Below are 20623 nucleotides of genomic sequence, written 5' to 3'. Positions count from 1 at the left end.
TTCACAGATGGAATTGGTGTCCAGCCCTTTGAAGAAAGCATGAGAAGAAGCAGCAGCCCTAGTGGAATGAGCTCTAACAGAAGTGGACACAGATCTGCCATGAAAAGAATAACAAAAGGAAATGGCCTTAGATATCCAGGAGGAGATGGCTTGTTTAGAAACAGCCAAACCTGATCAGACTTATGAATAGCCTTAGTTTATCCAAACAGTACCTGATCTGTCTGTGCAAACCCAAGGTATGCAGGATCCCCTCATTAGCAGACTGAGGAGAAGGGAAAAAGGGAGGGAGTTGTACCGACTGATTCAAGGACAACTCATTTACTACCATGGGTATAAAAGAAGGATTAGTATGAAGGGACACCCTGTCCCTATGAAAAAAATAACAAAAGAGGAGGAATGGCCATAAGGGCCTGGAGATCAGAAACCCTCAGAGCAGAAGTAAGAGCCAGCAACAAAACAGTCTTTCAGGCACAAAGTTGCAAAGAAGCAGAATTTGCAGGCAAAAAAAGTAAACTGAGTCAATTTTTCCCAAACAAAATTAAGGTTTCCTTGGAGGCCTAATATGCAGGACACCTTTAAGAAATTGTTTGACCTCAAAACGAGAAGTCAAAGGATTCAAGGGCAGACAAGCTGAAATGGCTGACAAATGGGTCTTTACAGAAAAAGTCTTGCCAGGCCAGACTGGAGCAACTCACACAAATAAGGGAGGACCAGAGGGACCCAGACTCAAAAAGGGGCTTAGCTACAAGTATGGGCCCAGACAGAAAATCTGTTCCACTTGGACATATAAGATTTCCTGGTTGAGAGTTTCCTTACCTCCTGTAAAACTCTGAACACGTCCTCAGAAAACAGATGCCTGAAAGGGATCAAAACCCTATCACCCACTGTGTCAGTTAAAGAGTGGACAAGTGAGGATGGACAAGAGACCCCTTGTCCTGTGTGAAGAGATCCAGCTAATGATTTAACTTGTGATGATTTCCTCTGGCCATATGCATTAAGAGGGGGAACTAGTGCTGTCTTGACCAAAAATGAGGCAAGACTCTTGGAAGTAGAGGAAGAGGAGTGAAAGCATAAAGAAACATCCACAGAGAAGGAAAAGAAAGGACATCCATCTTCCACATCAGATGGCATGGGACTCTGGAACAGAAGAGAGGAATCTACCTGTTCATAGGGGAGGCAAAAAGATCTACCTGAGGAATATGCCACCAATGGGCAATGTTCAGAAACACATCTCTGTGAAGCATCCATTTGTGAGCCTGTGTTTTGGACCTACTCAGAGAGTCTCTCACTAGATTTGTTCTGAAGGAATGTATGCAGGCTGAAAAGTTAGCTGATGACTGAGAGCCACTTCACAAGCCTGAAGATCTATCCTGCAGAGGCGGTAAGAGTTCATGCTTCCCTGCTTGTTGACATACCACATCACTGTAGTGTTGTCTGTGTACACCTTCATGGGGTCTGGAGAGAACATGGGGTGAAAAGCTTGAAGGGAAAGAATCTGAGCTCTCATCTCTTTGATGTTGATATGTTCTGACTGCTGATGGGGAGGCTAGAGACCCTGAAATTTCAGGTAACCAAAAGAAGTCTCCCCACCCCATGTCTGAGGCATCGGTGAACAGTTCTTGAGAAGGGACTAGAGGCTGAAAGGGCTGTCCTGGGTTGAGAGCAAACTGTTGAATCCACCACTTGAATTCCTTCTTTAGACATGGAAAGAAAAGTTCACTGAAATCCAGAGGGTGGCAATGCTGCAGCCAAACTGATTTCAGGTACCATTGAAGCTTCTGCATATGCAGTCTAGCAAGAGAAAGAATTGGAACAGAACAGGCCATTAATCCCAGGGCCAGAAGAAACTCCCTGGTTGGCATGGCAGTCAGAGGAAGAAAAGACCAAAAGAAGACTGTCAATGACAACACTTTTGGAGGTGGAGCCAACACTGGCACTGTCTGAATCCTGCATCCTAGATACACATGATCCTGAAAGAGAGTCAGAATGGACTTTTGGAAGTTGATAGTAAACCCCAGACTTTGAAGAAGAGGGATGGTGAACCTCAGATCCTAAAACAGGCAAATGGGAGAAGGCACCTTAAGCAATGGGTTGTCTAGATACGGAAAAATATGAATGCCAAGGAGCCTTTAGAAAGCAATCAGAGGAGTTAGACATTTTGTGAATACCCTCGGGGTAATAGAGAAGCCAATGGGCAAACAAAGAACTGAAAATGAAAGGAAGACAGAGAAATGGAAAAACTTCTTGAAATGAGGGTGAATAGGAATATGAAGGTAAGCATCTTTCATATCCAAAGACACCAGAAAAGACTGGGGTAACAAAAGAGGAAACAGGGTTTGAAGTGTAAGCATATGAAAAGAAGGGACCTTGAGAAAGGTGTTGAGCTGGGAGAAACACAGAATAGGACTCCAAGTACCCTCCTTTCAAGGAACCAAGAACATCCTGGAATAAAAACCCTTTCCCACTTGGGAAAGGGGGCAGGTTGAATGGTTCCTTGGTTCACCAGTGATCATAGAACCTCTGGAAAATGAGGAAGTTGCTCTAGGGGAGGTTGAGGAATCCCTGAAAAAGGAGGGACATACTTCCATTCAATGAAGTAACTCTGGCAGATGATAAACAGAACCCAAGACTCTGAAGTGATGACACCAAATTGGAAGACAAAGAGAAAGACGAAGGGACAAAGGAACCTGATTTAAAAGAAAGGAGATGGTGTGAACTGTCAAAGAAAGGCAGGCTTATCTGATAAAGCAGGCTTCTGGGCTACAGAAATCTGAGAAGCCTTAGATGTTGGCCCCTCCTCCCATTCTTTCTGCCTATGGAGGCCTGATGGGGTTGCCTGCAAACGAAAGCAGATCTAGAAAGATAATTCCTCTGGAACATAGGGATAGGAGAGACAAAAATTTGTTTAAGGTCCTGCAAAGCTTTGCCTTTTGCTTGAAGAGAATTAAACATATCAGCAGCAGCAGTCCCAAAAATATGTTTAGCATCCAAAGGAAGATCCAACAACTTGGCCTTAATGTCTTCAGGCAGAGACTGAAGATGAAACCAAGAATAAATGACAGACCCAAAAGCTGCAACTTTAGAAGAGGCATCAGCACATTATAGATACACTTAGAGTGACAAGCCACTTGAGAAGCAGAACCTAAAACAGATGAGGCAGAGGATTTGCCTTCAGAATCAGGAAGGTGAGAAATAACCTGACAAGCCATAGCAATCAAGGCCAGAGCATACGTGGTCATGTGTGTCTGTTAATTAACAGCCCTAAATACTAAAGTAGAAGCAGTGTAAACTTTCTTACCAGTCCATTCCATTGTTCTTCTATCCTTATCAGAAGACAAAAGTTTGGTAGAGGGCAATAGCTTAGAAGGTTTGTCAGGAGAGACTGACACCACAGCAGGATCAGCAGAAGGACATTTAAATAAAAACTGACAATCCTCAGGGACATTATAGTACCTATCAGGTTTCCTTAGTAGCAGGAGGCTGAGAATCAGGAGAACTGGAAGCAGCAATGACAGTATCTAACAAGGCAGCCAACACAGGAGGAACTGCCAGTGGTTTAGGAGTATCCACCTGAAGCAACTTATAATATCTTCTGTGAATATCAGACACTTGAGAAGAATCCCACTTAAAGAATTCAATCATCCTAGCGATTGTGGCCCCAAAAGACAACTCCTAAAAAGGAGACTTAAGGCTAACATACTCCTCTTTCTCAGAACCATAAGCCAAATGTGAAGGCATCTGTGAAGAATAGGACAAAGACCCTCATCAGACACTGAATACTTATCTGAGGAGTCTGGTTCCCTAAGCTATTTAGAAGGGGTAGATGTCCAAGGAATAGTAGGTATAGAAACCCCTTGAGTAGGCTTTAGGGCCATCAAGGGCAGAAAACAAGCCCTGAGTAAACTCCTGCCATTCCCTTTGACGGCCCTTAGGATGGACTGAAATATGCTTCATTTTCTGTGTTTTCTTGGAATAGACATCAGTCCTAACAAATACTGTAGGTTCCAAACCTTGGCAAGATTCGATAAGAGAATCCTGAACCTTGTCCCTGGCCCAATATCTATGGAATCCCCTCTAGGACCCTCAGAGATAATCAACCACATGCTCCTTTGATGTCCAGAGCTGATGCCTGCAAAGCCTCAGATGACATGTGGAAGGATGGAGCCATGCTGACCACCAATGGGGTCAGGGCATAGGAATCTGACATAGACACCAAACGACCTACAGAGCTATTATCCACTTCTAGGGGGACATCCAGTGGAGGTTGGACAGCTAAATAATCCAGATGAGACTTCTTGGCCTTCTTCTTACCTAGCAGGAGTATCTCATGGTTAAAGGATTCTGCCATAGTACCTTTGGCTAACTATTTAAGCTGTTGGTTTTCAAGATAAATGGCCAGGGAAAGGCTCCTGAGAGCCATATGCACAAATGCCTTACAGATACTACAAGAGGTTTGATTGTGAGAAGCACCCAAACCAAAAAGCCACTGTTTGTGATAATCCTTATGGGGAATGTGTTGACCAAACTGACCTTTTCCCTTCTTGGATGACATGAACTCTAGGTAGTGGGAGCATCTCAGATTTAAAGGGTTCTGCCATAGTACCCTGGGATAACTAAATGGCCAGGGAAGGCAAACAGCTTCTGAGAGTCTTAGGCACAAATGTCTTAAAGATACTACAAGAGGCATGGTTGTGGGAAACTCTCAAACAAAAAGACACTGTCTGTGATGATCTTTATGGGGAAACTCATTAGCAAAATGAAATACAACACCATGAAAACTTAAAAAAAAACAGCAATATGGCATTTATCTGGTGGCTAAGTATTCAGTACAGCAACAAGGCATTTAGGCCAACTAGCAAAAATAGAGTTTGAACTGGCAGCAAAGAAGTTCTGGGTAGTTGTTTCTGTAGGTCCCTTGTATACCCTACATTCTGTGTAGGGAGCATAAATATGAAGTGCAGTGTATGCAAGATCATTAGGCTTTTGTATACTGACTGAGAATCGGGGTGTCTGAGCAGGAGATCCCTTCTGTTTTGGATACTGCAACAGTGATATAGAAGGACATCAGTGAGTTCCTTCATAGGAATCACTGCAGCAAGGTGTGCTGACAGTGATACCCTTTTTAGGTGAATGTTCCCCTTCTTTGAGCTGATATGACCATGGAGTTTGTATACGTTTGAGGGGCTATATGGGGGCTTGGCCCCCTTGAAAAACACTTAAAAAGTGTTTTTACAGACTACTTTTGTTTGATGCAGTTCAGGGATTCCCTATTTTCAGTGCATTCACTTTCATCCACTCATAGTGGAAGCATGTGAATCTTATGAGCAATATTTTCAGAAATAAACTTCGTACCATTTCAGAAGTTACATTAATTTTTATAATATGTTTCAAGCATCTCGACAGAGACTTATTCAAGAAAACCTTTTGTTTAATGTAGCATGCCTCACTGAACTTGATTGACAAATGTGTACTTGCTTTCCTGTGAAGGATGAATGATTAAATTGTCCTAGATACAAATGTTTCTTTCTTAAGATGCTGTGAATTTTATTGCCATCGTGATACTGATATTTAACTGAAATATCTATTTCGAGTTGATATCCATGTCTGCTTCTCTCTCTTTGTGTCAAGGTGTGTTTCTGCATATACATTGATGCCTGTTATCTGTAATTTTGTATCTATAGCTCTGTTTGCTCATGTAGCTGTCCTTGTATTTCTGTCATGCTTATCTGACAGCATGAACTATTATTTCATCTGTAGCTATCTGTCCATCCACAACCCCTTTCCCCATAGTTGCACATATCAGTATATATTTATTTATACAGGTATATATGTTCATAGGTTCATAGGTTCATAGGTTCGTACTAGGCTATCTGCCCTAAGGCATTTATAAGCCTAGCCAGAGTGTATGTGGCTTACACCACCCCTTAGGATGAGAATACTACGCCCTTTTAGGGTTTAGTTTACTATACCTCTGTTTAGTAGTGACACAGAGATGACCCCTGGGGTAAACCTATGATCTCCCATCCATTCGTTGAGATTTCTCTTGAATAGAGTCAGTGAGGGGCTCTGCCTAACATGGGCTGGGATTCTGTTCCAGAGTGTAGGGAGCCTCTGGGTTATGAATCTGTCCCTCCAGCACGTCCTATTTATTTCTGTGTTGAGGTTTAAGTCACTTGTTCTCGTGGCTCTGATGGATTTGGATTTTCTGAGGTGGAGCATGTCCATTAATTCAGGATTGGACATGGCCTTGTACATCAGGCACAGATCACCTCTGAGTAGGCGGTATGCGACTGAATAGAGCTGGAGTTTTTTCAGTCGGGCAGCATATGACATATGTTTAAGACCCTCTATCCTCTTGGTGAGGAACTTTTGGGGTCTTTCCAACTGCTGCAGGTGTCGGGTGAGATACATCCCAAATGGGGCATTGTACTCAATCATTGGTCTGATAAGAGAAGAGTACAGGGGCACAATGACCTCTCTTGATCTAGATGTGAAACCCTTCATGATAAGGTGGGCAATATAGAAGGTCTTCCTAACCACTTTGGCAATGTGAGTGTCAAATGAGAGGTTACTGTCAACCTTGGTCCCTAGGTCCCTGATTACCTCTTCCGTACTTAATGGATTACCGCCTATGTGGTAATTTGTCGGTACCTTGTTTTTCCCAAAGGGTATGACTATACATTTTTTGGCGTTCAGCTTAAGGCCATGGCTCTGGCACCAATTATCCATTTCTATGAGGCCTCTCTGAAGGATGTTTGTGTCCGCTGGAGTATCAATTATGGCGCCCAGTTTGCAGTCATCTGCGAACTTTGTCAGCCATAATCCTCCTATGTTTGCCTGTACTTCGGAAAAATAAATGCCGAACAAGAGGGGTCCCAGGACTGAGCCTTGTGGGACACCGCTTGTGACTGGCTTAGAGTCTGACATAGCTCCAGCAACTCTGACCCTGTGGGTTCTGTTCTTGAGCCAGTTTGCAACCCATCTTGTGACATATGGGTTTACATTTAAGCTGGTGAGTTTGTCTATGATGCCCGAGTGGGGTATTGTGTCAAAGGCTTTTGCGAGGTCAAGGTAGGCTGTGTGAACTGCCTTACCCCCATCAATGGCCTTAGTGACTGTTTCAAAAAAGTTGACCAAGTTCAAAAGGCAGGATCTTCCCTTGACAAAGCCAAATTGAGTAGGATCCAATGTCTGTAGGTCCCCAATGTCTTTGTTTATGAGTTCCATAATGATCCTCTCCGTAGCTTTGCAGACCAGGCTCATCAAGCTTATGGGGTGGTAATTTCCAGGGTCCGTAGAAGCACCGTCTTTGTGAAGTGGGACCACTGTTGCCGTACGCCACTCTTTGGGTATGTATCCTGTAGTAAGGCTAAGATTAAACAGCAGCCTTATGTGTGGGTTTAGTTCCTCTTGGAGTTCATGTAGCACACAGCCCGGGACACCATCCGGTCCCATTGATGCTGTGTGTGAGAGGGTGGCTCTCACCTGGGCATCTGAGATGTTAGGGAGGCTACACTCTGCTGGGATAGTTATTTCTCCTTTTGGGGGGGAGGGGGAAGAGAAATTTGCACTGAACCTGTCTGCCAGAATGTTGGCAATGTCAGTGGGTTCAGTGTATTTTGTGTCATTTTGGACTAACTCTGAGCATATCTGGGAATTTCCACCCAGGTTTCTAACATAGCTAAAGAAGGCCTTGTGATTGTCTTTTGTGTCTTTTGCGATTTTTCTCTCAAAGTTGGCCTTGGATGATTTTATGAGTGATCGTAGTTTTTTGCTAGTACTGATCAGAGACGCCTTCCCTTTTAGGGATTTTGCTCTGTCATGTAGTAGCTTTCTCCTCCTGTTGTAAAGTTTGTTTATGGCTGGGGTACACCAGACCGGGTGCCTGCCTTTGGGGGAATGGGTCTTGGTTTTATTTGGGATTGCATGATCCATGCATTCTTGAAGGTGCCCATAGAAGGCATTTGCAAAGGATTCAGCAGTGTGGGTTGTGGTTTCCACTGGCCCAGGGGCCTTGAAGGATACCACTTCAGTCTTAAGAAGTGTGAAGTTTGCTTTTGAGAAGTTCTTCACTGTGGTCTTTTGTGCAGGGGGTGGGGGCAGGATGTGGATTTCCAGTGAGATTAATTTATGGTCTGATCTTACCAAAGAGGGATATACTTCTGGTGTGGAGCATTTTGTCCCCATGTTTGTGATGATCAGGTCTACTATATTGTCTCCTCTTGTGGGAATGGTAACTAGTTGTTCCATTGCATTTGAGTTTATGAATTCTAGGAACCTTTGGGCTAGGGTGTTGGGGCTTGAGTAATGTTCCTAGTCTATGTTTGGGTAGTTGAAGTCTCCCAAAATGATGGTATTTGGAGAGACATTCATACTCTCCAGTGTCTTCAGGAAGGCTGTGTGGGGTTCCTGAGTTTGAGAGGGTGGTCTGTAGCATGCTACAAACTGTAAGGCAGTTTTGCCTATGGTTAGTTGCACCTGGATAGTCTCCGATGCTTTGTGCGTTGCCACTAACCTGGAGGTGTGGGTATCTTTGATGAAAATGGATACTCCCCCTCCTTTTGTGGTTCGGTCCAAATTTTGGGGCCGGAAAGCATGATATGAGGTAAAACCTGATAGTGCTGGGGTGCTCTCAGGAGCCTTGAACCAGGTTTCAGTCACTGCACAGACATTGATGTTCTCCATACTGAGGAGGGCTTCGAGGGAGTGCATCTTGAGGTTTAGACTTCTGGCATTGAGCAGCATTATTCAGAAACCAGACTTAAACTGGAGAAATCTCTTTATAAAAAACACAGTTACAATACAGCAAAGCTTTCAGGCAAAAAACCCTTCCTCAGTGCATTACAAACCATCAGTGGAAGACATGTTGAATAAATAAGGGTCTAACAATCATGTGACTAGCAGCCCATTAGTCACATGACATACACATATATAACATTAAAATACCTAAGTTTGTACATTTAAAACAACATAAATAAATATATTAACTAATAGAAGTATATATTACTATAACTTAGTTTGCTGTAATTGTTTTAAAGCTGGTTTTAATGTAACTACATCATTAAGTCCTGGAAAGTGATCTGCTTCTAGTCTAACTATCCATTGGTACTCCTTTAGTTCAAGTATGTTATTAATGTCCCCACCTCGTGGTGTTTTTTCAACAGTACAAATAACTCTAAAAGAAAAACTGTGTTGATTACCCTGCTCTATTATATGTTTATACAGTGCATTTGTAGTTACTGCTCTTTTTATTTCTGATCTGTGTTCAATGATTCTATCTTTAAGTTTTCTCACAGTTTTTCCTATATAAAATGACGTGCATTGTGAGCAAGTAGCCATGTATACTACTGATGTAGTATTACAAGTAGCTTTTATATTAAAAGTATAGAGTTTGTTTGTTATCGGATGTTTAAACTGATGATTGGTGGAGTCAGAGATATCAGGACAGCATGAACAATTAAAGCATTTATAGGTACCTGGTTTCTCAATTTTAGGAGTGGAATTAAAAACCATATCTTTATAACATAATTTTTGTTTAAGGGTGTTCATGTTCCTAAAAGAAAAATAAGGTCTATCTCTTACCACTTTCTTAACATTTACACAGGCCATTAATATTAGCCAGTTTTTTTGTATAATATTCTTGACTAGATGTGTTTTTGCATTATAGGAAGTAACAAATCTAATTTTTGTATCATTATACCTAGTTATTGATGTTACATTCCCATTGGTATATATTGGTCTTAGTGTAGTATTTCTATCTGTTATTATTCTATTTTTAACTTCTGATAGAAGACTACTACTATAACCACTTGTTATCAGTTCTTGAGACATATCATTGAGCTGTTTAATGAAATTAGTATCTTCTGTGTTTAGTTTACTAACTCTACTAAATTGTGATGATACTATACTTCTAAACACATGTGGTGCATGCATACTCTGGAAGTGTAAATACCTCCCTGAGTGCACTTCTTTCTGATGTATACTAGTATGTAGACAATCCTCCTTCTTATATAGTAATAAGTCCAGAAAAACTATTTTTTCATGAGAGCTTTCCATTTTAAACTTTAAAAATGTCGTAGTGCTGTTTAAATATTGTAGAAAATCCTGTAATTCATTCTGTGTACCTTTCCACAACATAAAACAGTCATCTACAAAACGTTGATAGAAAACAACTTTCTCAGTAAATGGATTACTACTATTTAATAGATATTTCTGTTCCCATATATATAATACTAGATTGGCGTAAGTATTCGCCACTGAAGTACCCATGGCTACGCCTGATTTTTGTATATATAGTTGTTTATTGAACAAAAATATGTTGTTGGTTAAGACAAGATCAAGTAGACCACAGATATTTTCTATCTTACTTGTTGTAAAAGGTGACCTAGTCATTAAAAACTCCCTGATACTTTCAATCCCATAGCTGTTTGGAATTACTGTGAATAAAGATGTTATATCTAGTGTCACAAGTAATACTTCTTTCTCAACCATATCCTTTGCCAATGGTGTAAGATACCATTCTCTTAACTTTATTAGGAAGTTAGTTGTATCTTTTATGACTGTGTCACAATGTTCTAAAAAAGGATAAAGTTGTTGTTGTAGATAGATAGAAATAGGTTCAGTGAACCTACAACAACAACTTTATCCTTATAGTAATATATACTTCTATTAGTTAATATATTTATTTATGTTGTTTTAAATGTACAAACTTAGGTATTTTAATGTTATATATGTGTATGTCATGTGACTAATGGGCTGCTAGTCACATGATTGTTAGACCCTTATTTATTCAACATGTCTTCCACTGATGGTTTGTAATGCACTGAGGAAGGGTTTTATGCCTGAAAGCTTTGCTGTATTGTAACTGTGTTTTTTATAAAGAGATTTCTCCAGTTTAAGTCTGGTTTCTGAATAGTATCTCTTTTGGACACGTTTTCATCTCTAATTGAGCAGCATTACCCTTAGTTTTTTTCCCCTTGTGTTTTCTAGGGAGGTAGGTTTGTCATTTGAGCCTTGCCTAAAAAAGGCACTATGGGGGTGGCAAGAGCCTTGGCCAATATCCGGAAGCCCAGGGGTGACAGGTGCAAGCCATCCCTTGTGAAGCAGCGTGGCTTGTCAAGCATGTCATTCCAAGCAGACAGACATTGGATCCCCTTTGAATGACACCAGTAATTAAGCCAATTGTTAAAAATGATCATTTTGTCTTTGTACTGTGGCATCATTCTTGGTGAGGGTAAGATGCTGCTCAGGGTCAGGGTCATACCGGCCAGGGCTACATAATCAGAGAGCTCCTCTATGTCTCTTTTCATGTAGTCCAGGGAGGTACGTCTCAGGTCGTTCACACCGGCATGTACAATGACTGAGTCATATTTGTACTTGCTGTGGAGTGACCTGAGTGCTTGTGTTATGTGGCAGATTCTAGCTCCCGACAGGCAGCTTACTGTGACCTTTTCCTTGTTCAGTCTGGTGAGCGGGACGTCAGTGTGTCTGACTATGGAGTCACCTATTACAAGTGTGTCTGGCATGTTGTTTGGCCTTAAGGGCTGTGACTGTTTAGCACACTGACTTTGTGAACTATGTGTTGCATGTGCTATGTCTTGAGGTGGTGTTTGCTTGGGTGTCTGCTTTGGAGGCCTCTGTTGTTTTGGTAGATTTCTAATCAGTGCCTCCAAGTATGTTTTTGTGTGTTTATGTGTTTGGATTGCAGTTGTGATAGTTCTATGTGAGACTGGGTTTGTGGTGTGCGTGGTTACCTTCTCCTCCTGACTGGTCTTGCCAGTACTGAATTGAGAGAGTTCAGCCTCCAGTTTGGCTATATAGTTGCATCTCTCGCATATATTTGTATTTGTTGGGAGGAGGAGAGGGTTTTCTGTGTACATGAGGCAATTGTAACATTGCCTCAAGATTCCCAGATTCACCAGCTGAACAGGAGAGGATGCCAGCAACTGACTCTTTGACATGCTAGAAATAGTGAAAAAGATTGCTGTGTAACTGAGTCAGAAAGGACCTATAGGGAAATGGGTACTCAACAGAATTTAGGTGAATAAAGTACTTTCTTTTGTTTAAGAGTGCTTTACCTGTATAAAAAATGCTTTAGGAGCAAGTGCTGAACTTTTCAGATAGAGTATAGGCTGTTTAGATTGCAAGTAGAACAGTTCTAAGGGAAAAATTGAAGAGCAGACTTGGCGGAGCCAGAAAAAGTTTAACCTTGTTTAACCAAGTTTAACCTTGTTTAACCGCTATGCTCATAACTGCACAAAGTCGTGCAAACGCGGATTTTAAGCAGTGAACTACAAAAGAGCTCGGAATGGTCCCAAACAACCAATTACTACAGCTTCTTGTGCTGAGGTCACTTCCCCCAAGGACAGGTAGGCTGCTCAAGGCTCCCCACTCCCACTGGTGAGCAAAGAAACTTCCTTCTATCCAAGTAAGGTAATGGACAACACAGGAACTACACCACAGCCCAGAAAACAGCAATGCCTGTATACTGGTCTAAACTAGTCGAGAAAGGCAGGAAAACAAGGATTATTTTTTTGGGGTTTTTTTGTTTTTTTTGTAGAAATACACAGAAAATGCAGAGACAGTGATAAATTAGTTACACAGGCTAGCATGCTTTAGTGGGCAGCCTCCACAGTTAAATTAAACAAACAAACAAGCAAACTTTCGATTAAATTCGACTAAATGTAACTTTAAGTGCAGATTTTAAAATAAATGCAGTAATCAGAAAAAAAACAGTTCAGGCTAGTTTAAAGTAAGCAACAGAAGCTATTTCCAGTGAAAAAAAAGCAAATATACTTAAATCCAGAAGGTAGTCGCTTTTTCGAGTTCCTTGCTGCTAGGACCACTCTGTAAACCCATGTAGAGCTTGTCTGAGCAGTATAGCCAGAAAAAAATGCCCAGAGGTGGATTTTAAGCAGTGAACTACAAAAGAGCTAGGAATGGTCCCAAACAACCAATTACTACAGCTTCTTGTGCTGAGGTCACTTCCCCCAAGGACAGGTAGGCTGCTCAAGGCTCCCCACTCCCACTGGTGAGCAAAGAAACTTCCTTCTATCCAAGTAAGGTAATGGACAACACAGGAACTACACCACAGCCCAGAATACAGCAATGCCTGTATACTGGTCTAAACTAGTCAAGAAAGGTGGGAAAACAAGGATTATTTTTTTGTTGTTTTGTTTTTTTTGTAGAAATACACAGAAAATGCAGAGACAGTGATAAATTAGTTACACAGGCTAGCACGCTTTAGTGGGCAGCCTCCACAGTTAAATTAAACAAACAAACAAGCAAACTTTCGATTAAATTCGACTAAATGTAACTTTAAGTGCAGATTTAAAAATAAATGCAGTAATCAGAAAAAAAACAGTTCAGGCTAGTTTAAAGTAAGCAACAGAAGCTATTTCCAATGAAAAAAAGCAAATATACTTAAATCCAGAAGGTAGTTGCTTTTTCAAGTTCCTTGCTGCTAGGACCACTCTGTAAACCCATGTGGAGCTTGTCTGAGCAGTATAGCCAGAAAAAAACGCCCAGAGGCGGATTTTAAGCAGTGAACTACAAAAGAGCTAGGAATGGTCCCAAACAACCAATTACTACAGCTTCTTGTGCTGAGGTCACTTCCCCCAAGGACAGGTAGGCTGCTCAAGGCTCCCCACTCCCACTGGTGAGCAAAGAAACTTCCTTCTATCCAAGTAAGGTAATGGACAACACAGGAACTACACCACAGCCCAGAATACAGCAATGCCTGTATACTGGTCTAAACTAGTCAAGAAAGGCGGGAAAACAAGGATTATTTTTTTGTTTTTTGTTTTTTTTGTAGAAATACACAGAAAATGCAGAGACAGTGATAAATTAGTTACACAGGCTAGCACGCTTTAGTGGGCAGCCTCCACAGTTAAATTAAACAAACAAACAAGCAAACTTTCGATTAAATTCGACTAAATGTAACTTTAAGTGCAGATTTAAAAATAAATGCAGTAATCAGAAAAAAACAGTTCAGGCTAGTTTAAAGTAAGCAACAGAAGCTATTTCCAGTGAAAAAAAGCAAATATACTTAAATCCAGAAGGTAGTTGCTTTTCAAGTTTCTTGCTGCTAGGACCACTCTGTAAACCCATGTGGAGCTTGTCTGAGCAGTATAGCCAGAAAAAATGCCCAGAGGCGGATTTTAAGCAGTGAACTACAAAAGAGCTAGGAATGGTCCCAAACAACCAATTACTACAGCTTCTTGTGCTGAGGTCACTTCCCCCAAGGACAGGTAGGCTGCTCAAGGCTCCCCACTCCCACTGGTGAGCAAAGAAACTTCCTTCTATCCAAGTAAGGTAATGGACAACACAGGAACTACACCACAGCCCAGAATACAGCAATGCCTGTATACTGGTCTAAACTAGTCGAGAAAGGCGGGAAAACAAGGATTATTTTTTGTTTTTTGTAGAAATACACAGAAAATGCAGAGACAGTGATAAATTAGTTACACAGGCTAGTACACTTTAGTGGGCAGCCTCCACAGTTAAATTAAACAAACAAACAAGCAAATTTTCGATTAAATTCGACTAAATGTAACTTTAAGTGCAGATTTAAAAATAAATGCAGTAATCAGAAAAAAAAAACAGTTCAGGCTAGTTTAAAGTAAGCAACAGAAGCTATTTCCAGTGAAAAAAAGCAAATATACTTAAATCCAGAAGGTAGTCGCTTTTTCGAGTTCCTTGCTGCTAGGACCACTCTGTAAACCCACGTGGAGCTTGTCTGAGCAGTATAGCCAGAAAAAAACGCCCAGAGGCGGATTTTAAGCAGTGAACTACAAAAGAGCTAGGAATGGTCCCAAACAACCAATTACTCCAGCTTCTTGTGCTGAGGTCACTTCCCCCAAGGACAGGTAGGCTGCTCAAGGCTCCCTACTCCCACTGGTGAGCAAAGAAACTTCCTTCTATCCAAGTAAGGTAATGGACAACACAGGAACTACACCACAGCCCAGAATACAGCAATACCTGTATACTGGTCTAAACTAGTCGAGAAAGGCAGGAAAACAAGGATTATTTTTTTGTTTTTTAGTTTTTTTTGTAGAAATACACAGAAAATGCAGAGACAGTGATAAATTAGTTACACAGGCTAGCACGCTTTAGTGGGCAGCCTCCACAGTTAAATTAAACAAACAAACAAGCAAACTTTCGATTAAATTCGACTAAATGTAACTTTAAGTGCAGATTTAAAAATAAATGCAGTAATCAGAAAAAAAACAGTTCAGGCTAGTTTAAAGTAAGCAACAGAAGCTATTTCCAATGAAAAAAAGCAAATATACTTAAATCCAGAAGGTAGTTGCTTTTTCAAGTTCCTTGCTGCTAGGACCACTCTGTAAACCCATGTGGAGCTTGTCTGAGCAGTATAGCCAGAAAAAACGCCCAGAGGCGGATTTTAAGCAGTGAACTACAAAAGAGCTAGGAATGGTCCCAAACAACCAATTACTACAGCTTCTTGTGCTGAGGTCACTTCCCCCAAGGACAGGTAGGCTGCTCAAGGCTCCCCACTCCCACTGGTGAGCAAAGAAACTTCCTTCTATCCAAGTAAGGTAATGGACAACACAGGAACTACACCACAGCCCAGAATACAGCAATGCCTGTATACTGGTCTAAACTAGTCAAGAAAGGCGGGAAAACAAGGATTATTTTTTTGTTTTTTTTTTGTAGAAATACACAGAAAATGCAGAGACAGTGATAAATTAGTTACACAGGCTAGCACGCTTTAGTGGGCAGCCTCCACAGTTAAATTAAACAAACAAACAAGCAAACTTTCGATTAAATTCGACTAAATGTAACTTTAAGTGCAGATTTAAAAATAAATGCAGTAATCAGAAAAAAAACAGTTCAGGCTAGTTTAAAGTAAGCAACAGAAGCTATTTCCAGTGAAAAAAAAGCAAATATACTTAAATCCAGAAGGTAGTTGCTTTTTCAAGTTTCTTGCTGCTAGGACCACTCTGTAAACCCATGTGGAGCTTGTCTGAGCAGTATAGCCAGAAAAAAAATGCCCAGAGGCGGATTTTAAGCAGTGAACTACAAAAGAGCTAGGAATGGTCCCAAACAACCAATTACTACAGCTTCTTGTGCTGAGGTCACTTCCCCCAAGGACAGGTAGGCTGCTCAAGGCTCCCCACTCCCACTGGTGAGCAAAGAAACTTCCTTCTATCCAAGTAAGGTAATGGACAACACAGGAACTACACCACAGCCCAGAATACAGCAATGCCTGTATACTGGTCTAAACTAGTCGAGAAAGGCGGGAAAACAAGGATTATTTTTTGTTTTTTTTGTAGAAATACACAGAAAATGCAGAGACAGTGATAAATTAGTTACACAGGCTAGTACACTTTAGTGGGCAGCCTCCACAGTTAAATTAAACAAACAAACAAGCAAATTTTCGATTAAATTCGACTAAATGTAACTTTAAGTGCAGATTTAAAAATAAATGCAGTAATCAGAAAAAAAAACAGTTCAGGCTAGTTTAAAGTAAGCAACAGAAGCTATTTCCAGTGAAAAAAGCAAATATACTTAAATCCAGAAGGTAGTCGCTTTTTCGAGTTCCTTGCTGCTAGGACCACTCTGTAAACCCACGTGGAGCTTGTCTGAGCAGTATAGCCAGAAAAAAACGCCCAGAGGCGGATTTTAAGCAGTGAACTACAAAAGAGCTAGGAATGGTCCCAAACAACCAATTACTCCAGCTTCTTGTGCTGAGGTCACTTTCCCCAAGGACAGGTAGGCTGCTCAAGGCTCCCTACTCCCACTGGTGAGCAAAGAAACTTCCTTCTATCCAAGTAAGGTAATGGACAACACAGGAACTACACCACAGCCCAGAATACAGCAATACCTGTATACTGGTCTAAACTAGTCGAGAAAGGCAGGAAAACAAGGATTATTTTTTTGTTTTTTAGTTTTTTTTGTAGAAATACACAGAAAATGCAGAGACAGTGATAAATTAGTTACACAGGCTAGCACACTTTAGTGGGCAGCCTCCACAGTTAAATTAAACAAACAAACAAGCAAACTTTCAATTAAATTCGACTAAATGTAACTTTAAGTGCAGATTTAAAAATAAATGCAGTAATCAGAAAAAAACAGTTCAGGCTAGTTTAAAGTAAGCAACAGAAGCTATTTCCAGTGAAAAAAAAGCAAATATACTTAAATCCAGAAGGTAGTCACTTTTTCGAGTTCCTTGCTGCTAGGACCACTCTGTAAACCCACGTGGACCTTGTCTGAGCAGTATGTTCTGTGTACTCTTTCTGTATCTGGCTTTCGGTTTTATCACCTGTAGGTGATTCAATATCCTTATATAATATTACAAAAAGTAAACTATTCTCAAAAGGAATGGAATCCTTAGAAAAGGGTAAGAGCAAATCACATAGAAAAGAATAGAAATTATGGGAACAATACATGCAGAGGAGGAATGAGGTTTAAAAGAAGGCAGGATTTGAATGAGCTATTTAATGTTTGACTGACAAGTTACTGGATAAGTGATGTATAATGTTTGCAACTAAAATCATGTCAATGTGTTATGATTGCCTGTCATAAGCAATCATTTATTAAATATGTTTCTTGTTTAAAAAAATGAATTAAAAACAGAATATGAAAAATAAAAGTGCAAACAAAAATTACAGAGCTCAGTAATAAAATATGTGGATATACTTAAGTTAAATTATACAGTTGGTGTTTTTATTATTTTTAACCATATGCCTAGTAGTATTAGAGTTTTACTGGAAAAACTGATCATTACCCTGGAATATTACATCAATGTTTGTCTGGAATGTCAGTTTCCTAATCACATTTGTGTAAAAATATATCTTTTACTCAATCATTCATTCAAATAGTATTCAGACTTGAAGCCAAGTCAGTTATTTAGCCATGTATCAGGCCCACGTAGATCATTATATACCTGTTAAATAATTCAGTAAAATATTTCCCTCACACGTTAATATGCTTTGACTTTCATTTTGACTATCTTTAAGGGAAAACAATTTTTGTTCACACTTAAAGGCAAAGAATCTATATTTATCACCTTACCAGCTGAGATGAGTCATACAGAAGTGCTTTTAAATGTTAATATTTGTATCTAATATTCTCTGACATATTCCTAAACTGCAGTTTCCTCCTTGTCAGAATGCTTCATTTAGTAGAGATCTTGAAGGAACACTTCTAAGACAATCTGAGAAAGCTTATTAACAAGATTATTATTAATTTCCCAAGAGGTAACAAGTGGTAGGCTTACCTACCCAGAAATACATTTATAAAACATTTACAATGCTGCTTTTATAGTTGCTGCAGTCATTCTATGCATCCAGTGCCTGACACTTCTAGACAATACATTGATAAAGCATTATCAGTGCAAGCTTATTTCTCTTGTGTTTTGTATTCCAGGTGGGTAACGACAAGGTTAGATAAATATTCTAAGCAATTGTCTATAGTTATTTTTCCTGCATACTTTGCAATAACACCACCCCTTCAGACAAATGTAGACTTGAAGTCATCTAGTGAGAATACAAATAGCTTTTTCTGTGTGGTTATGCACATTGTAAGCATGTTACAATACAGTAAAAGGCCACATTATTAAGGATAGCAGGGCTGTCAACACAAGTGTTGTACAGATCCCACCACCATCACCACCACCACCAGTTCCCGTTACGTGTCCCATGAATGGTATTCTGAGACATTCTGGTAAAGATAAATGAACTGGAGACATGCGTTATATCCTTTCTAAATGATTTGGTGCAGTGAACCCGAGTATCCTCTTGAATGATCTCTCTTATTCCTGCTTTGTAACAGACCTGCCATGCTGATATGGAAATGATAGAGTGTTTGGATAGCTTATGAAACTAAGAGTGTCCATGTCTGAGCAGGGTATATTTTATTTATTTATTTAGTTAGTTGGTTAGTTACTGATTGATTGATTGATTGATTGATTGATTGATTAACATTTGTTTACTAGGAAAGTCCAACTGGGTCACAAGAGCCTATTTTCAGTGGAGCCCCTGGGACAAAAGCTTCAATTAAAAGAGATAAGAAAAAACATCTTGGAAAGATACATAAGCAGTTATTTATAATTTTGTGGAAAAGAGACAATAAGGCAAATGTTACCATGAAAAAAGAAATAAAATACAATTTCAGTTTGAAGCACAATATTTACAATTTGTACTAGGGATATGTGTTTATTTAAGGCAGGAATGACAGTGTTTGGAAAGTATTGCTTATAGTGTATAAAGCATGGAGAGGAAGATGGGTTAAGAGAGGTCAGTCAGGACAGTGAACCACAGAGGAGATAAAGAATGAAACATTTCAGCCAGGAATGGAGCATGAACACAGACAGCCAAGAGTTAGTGAGGTGGTCTTTTAGAAGGTGTTTCAAGGAAAGATGATTATTTGCTAATCTAATAGCCTGTGGAAGAAAATTCCATTTTTGGTGACTGAGCAAATGTAGAAACTGCATCCAGATGATTTTTGATGCTTATAGATGTTGAGAAATAGATTGTGATATGAAGAAAGAGGTCTAGTTGGGTGATAGATAGTAAAATAGAGTTTAATGCTGGGCAGTCCAGGAGTTTATGTTTAATATTGTGGGCTGTAGTTATCTAAAAGGAGTACCCTAAACTCTGAACTGAATATACTGAAAGGGAATGCCTTAATGCTACTGTATTTTTTGTTTCTTACCATGCTTCTAAAGATACTTTTGGAATTAAAAAAAAAAATAGATTTTTGAAGTATTTGTAGTTCCCAGAGATGGCATTGGCTCTGCTAACCTACGATTTTTAACTCTCAGAGAAAAACACATTTGAATGAAAATAAGGCATCAATGACAGCTATACTATGAGCACTGTTGTTAAGCTTCATACAGTGGATATAAACTGATTTCTTCCAGTTTAACAAAAAAAAAATGAGAATGATATACATCTGTGGTTTAGAATGAACCTCTCTATTTTAAAACATATGCTCGCTGGAAGAATTTGTATGTGGAAAGAACATTAAATGTATAGAAGTATTATAAATCAATTTGTTTCTATATCCTTCTTGTAAAACAGGTCCATTTGTGTACATGTACTTAATATAATATAAATATTGGTGACCTTCTTTATTTTGGAAAGATGAAGAAATACATGTGAGAGGTTGAACATACTAGGTTCAGATCTTTGAACTGACAGGAGAGTACATCTATCCCTAATGGCTTATATCCACACTTACCTAGTTGTAGTAGCACATCACTATCTGAAATGCCCTGCTATCTCCAAGATGTTTGATTAACGATGAAGTAATGCATATGTGTTCATTTCCTTGATCCACGTGATCCATTTACAAACATGTCTACAGACTGCATCCTTGATATACTCCAGCTCATAGTCAACAACTTCTGCTGATTTATTACTCATGTTCATCTCCATCAGGTATGGTTTCATACCAAAGAATTAGACTCTGTCTGGTATAATATGCTTCACAAAATCTGTTTTGCCAAATCATGTCTGCTGAGACATTTTATGGGTGAGGGTAACCCCACCTCACATTTGACCATGCACAACCTATACTCTGAAACTCAGTATAACTTGTCTAAGATCATAACACTTCACTTGGTTAGGCAATTTTTTCCACAGATGGACGATTTTGG

Source organism: Protopterus annectens, chromosome 3.part1, assembly GCF_019279795.1.
Source record: "Protopterus annectens isolate FY-2018-M chromosome 3.part1, PAN1.0, whole genome shotgun sequence".
NCBI lineage: Eukaryota > Metazoa > Chordata > Ceratodontiformes > Protopteridae > Protopterus > Protopterus annectens.
Note: the sequence above shows the minus strand (reverse complement) of the source record.